The sequence below is a fragment of the Malania oleifera genome, chromosome 3, assembly GCF_029873635.1.
Source record: "Malania oleifera isolate guangnan ecotype guangnan chromosome 3, ASM2987363v1, whole genome shotgun sequence".
In the NCBI taxonomy this organism is placed as follows: Eukaryota; Viridiplantae; Streptophyta; class Magnoliopsida; order Santalales; family Ximeniaceae; genus Malania; species Malania oleifera.
In genome coordinates, this window is record NC_080419.1 from 125,164,331 (window position 1) to 125,168,625 (window position 4,295).

Sequence of the window (4,295 nt, forward strand, 5' to 3'; positions counted from 1 at the left end):
CAACTTTGGTTGGCTTTAGATTTATGCGGGGTGTTTGGTTCATATTATTTTTTGTTGACTTGTTTCAAACGATAATTTTTGTTAGCTATTGTATATAATTTTGGAAGCTCAAGATCCCAGATGTATTTGGATCACTCTTGAAGCTAATCATTTGAATAACAAAATGGCTGAAGCTAGTTATGATTATTTTGCTCCCTAAATGTTAGAATGTCCAACATGTGACCTTTGTTGGTTGAATTTGCTTCTTCTCATTTCACTTTTTATATGCTAAATTTTTAATTTCGTGTATCAAACATCTGAGTAAGAGGAATTGATGTTTGAGCAATATGAATATGTATCAAGTACCTAACAAGCTCATGTTATTTTTTTTTTATTGTAAAAGTTTGGTTTTTGTGTTTAATTTGGATAATTTCACTTGGGTTCTTAATACTTTTTCAAAATAATCCTTAGATTTTTTTTTTTTTTTTAAAGTTACATATTCAGCTATCTAGGATTAACTAAAGAAATGTTTTTCAATATTAAGATAGTGTTTAGAAACTTGGATTTCAAGATTTGGATTTGAATTAGGTCAAAATTTGAAGAAATTTAATATAATTAAAATCTACATAAATCTAAATTCAAGCGTCAAAATTTATATTCCTGAACGCAAGGAATATTTAATCAAACTTCGAATTGGTTCAACAAATGCAAAGTGTCACAAACCCCCAAAACTGGGATTTAAGTAAGGGTCGTGTGGCACTCGTTGAGAGTTCTCCCTCGATAAGTAGGTCAAATCTCACATGTGCAAGCCTGCAAACACGAGCACCAGGTGAATCTCAATACTCAAGGAAAACAAGGAACAATAGGATTTCACATAAGTAATATATTTTTATACATCGAATAAGACTATAACAATCAGAGACATCACAATCCAAGGCAACAAAACACCACAATGAAAATAACTACTTGTGTTATTCAACTACAAGAGAATCACCATACAAATGATAACACAGATAATAATATATTCATTCTAAATCTCTGGAGAATACAATTATAGCAGTATCTCTCTCCCCTTTTTTCTCATTACATTGTCACTCCCTAACATCATCCCCCACTCATTTTATTGACGTCCTCGTCGATGTGTTGTAGAAGGCCTTCTCACTCTTCTAATGTCGAAGTTGATGTCATTGTCTTCGAGTTTCTGAAATCTTCAATCTTCTATATGGCATGCTGAGGGTTTTCTGCCTTTTCCCAACTATTCTCTTCTTTCCTCAACCCCATCCACTGAATCAGAAATTGTTGTTGTTGAGGACCTTCTGCATTGACGACTCTATCTGCAAGATCTCCTGGACTTCTTTGTTGACAGGCTACATTCTGGAAATTGTTGATCTCCTTAGCTTTTGTCGGTGCGGATCTGCTTCATCTATGTGGAATGGCTTTAAATTGCTTACATGAAACACGGGATGGACTGGACGTCTGTGACTTATCATCCACTCGGGTTGCTTAAGTCAATAAGATGCATGTCCCACCTTCTCGATCACTCTGATTAGACCTTCGTAACGGCGTAACAGCCTTTTATCCTTGCTGCGAAGAAAGCGAAATGTCTCTTGTGATGACCCAAAAATATATATATATATATATATATATATATATATATATAATTAAAGTACAATAATAATAAAATAATAAAAATGATCATTGAGTTAATATTAATACAAAAGTATTTTTCTGTAGGATCCTTGATTCCATGTTTGATGCCTAAAAAAGACCTTGTCTAAGCGAGTGCTCAGAGACCATTGCGACTCAGTCGCTTCCTGGAGGTCGGCCTAGTTAAAATGGAATTTCATAGGATAAACAAAATAGACACTGTTTGTACACGTAAATAAGTATATATACATAAATTAATGTTTTGACAGACATAATTTGTAAAAATACATAATAAAATGATAATAATATAGGTATCATATGTGGGGCCCACAAGACTATGTGGAGTCCACATGAGTCCCGGAACCACAAGACACTGTTTATATACGTAAATAAGTACATAAAATAATGTTTTGACTGATATAATTTATAGAAATATATGATAAAATAATAATAATATAGGTATCCTACGGGGGGCCCACATGAGTCCCGAAACCGTATGGAGGTTTACACGAGTCTCAAAGTTATGTAGGATGCATAAAATCGTATAAGAGTTATTCGAGTTACGTAGGATCCATTCGAGTCTCGAAGTTGTGTGGGGCCCACAAGACCATGTGGGGCCCACATGAGTTTTCAAAATTTCAAATTTAATTTTTGTTCAAAAATAAATAATAAAATAAATAAATACTAAAAATAGTTTAAAAGTAAAAACAATGATAATGATGATTAAGAAAAATAATAAAATAATTGAATAATTAATTAACTAATTGATTAAATTAATTAGGTAAGTAGTTAATTAAAAATTTATTTAATGGGAATGGTGGCAAGCACTCCCACATGGTCTCCATTCCCATCCCATACTCAACTTATACCTTGCCCATCCCTTGCCCATTCTTTAATTTTAAAAAAATTATAATTTCACCCATCTCCCCACACTTTTATAAATTTCATTTCTTCCCCAAAATTTTCCTATAAATAGAGAGTTCTCAACCTTCATTTTTCACAATAATTTTCCAAGGAAGAGAAGGATTAGTGAGTGAAAGAATTTGTAGTGGAGAGAGAATTTTTAAATAAGTTCTCAATCACCACTCTTTCCGATCTTATTTCTTAGAGATAGTTACAGTGTTCATAAGGAAAAAGGTAAGTAAATTTTGATTATGTTAGTTTTTTTTATTTAAAATTCATACTCGAGTTTATTTTATAAGTAAATTTCAATTATGTTAATTAGTTCCACAAAATTTTTATGAGTTTATTTTTATGCATATTTAATTATACAAATTATATCTTTAATATACTTGCATCTATTTTTAGGTTAAGAAATGTTCTAATCCCTTCGGGTAAATTTTCAGTATTTCTTTCTATTCAAAAATAAAATTATATATATTTTTAAAACAAAAATTATGTGGCATGAGTTTATTTTTACGTTACATTTTTTTTATGAAAATATGAGTAAATATGAGATTTTTACGATATTATTTTAAATTACATGAATTATAATAAGATGATTTTAAAACCCCTTATGACAACGAAAATTCAAAGTTACAGATGCTCGGTACCGCAGCTTAAAGTTTATACGGATCAGAGTGCACCCACACTGTTTATAGAGTGGTTATTTATGTTAGTGGATTTCTCCTGAGTGCACACCTGGTTCCAGACCAGGACTTAATAAGGAAAATCTCACTTAAAATTTACGTACGTTGATTTAGTTTGGTCGGCCAGCCAACTAAGTCCAGTCTTCGAACCGCACAATCCAGTCATGGGGGTAAACATGACTTATGGCAAAAAGGTCTAAGGGTGATTTTTTTTTTATAATATATGTTTATACATATTTAATTACGTGTACAAAATTACTGATGATTTAAAGGAAAAGTGTAAGTTTACGTGAAAAGGATCATTCTGGTGCTTAAATGACGATCTAAGGAAAATGTATAAGGAAAAGTATATGTATGTTTATCATTAAATATTTTTACAGTTTTAAAGTTAAAAGTTTAATTTAACAATTATAGTATATGATTATAAAAATTTACTGTTGAGATTGATGACAAAAGTTTTATGCAGAAATTTTTAAATTTATATTTATTCTAAAAATAGTATTGAAGTTATAGTATTAAATATTGTTTTATGAAATTCTTTAAAAGCTCATTTTGGTTACACACTAATAATAATTTTATTTACTTACTAAACGTCGTCTCACCCCAATTATATTTTATTTCAGATAACTCTGAAAGACATGTCGGAAATTAAGCTTAGCAAGCATGCGGGTGGGGATTAGAAAAATAAAGATTGATTAGAAATATTAGTATGATTTTAGATATTTATGTTTATGTAATTTTTCTTCTTTTGAGATAAATGATTATAATATGAATGATTAGCGCTCTGATTTAATAATAATTGAGTTTATTTGCTTCCGCTGTAAATTAATGGTAAAAGGTTAATATCGCAGGCCCCTCGGGGTCGAGGTGTTACATTTGGTATTAGAACAATAGGTTATAGGTTCTGTAGACTTTAAAAAATAATTTTACCAGAGCATAGGAAATAAGTTCTGCATACTCTAATATATAAATTTTATCAAAACTTAGGTATAAAACATGATTTGGGTAGGATTGGGTAGTTTTGAATATTTATTTCAGTTTGTTATATTATTATACGTTAATAATAGATTTAAGATTTTA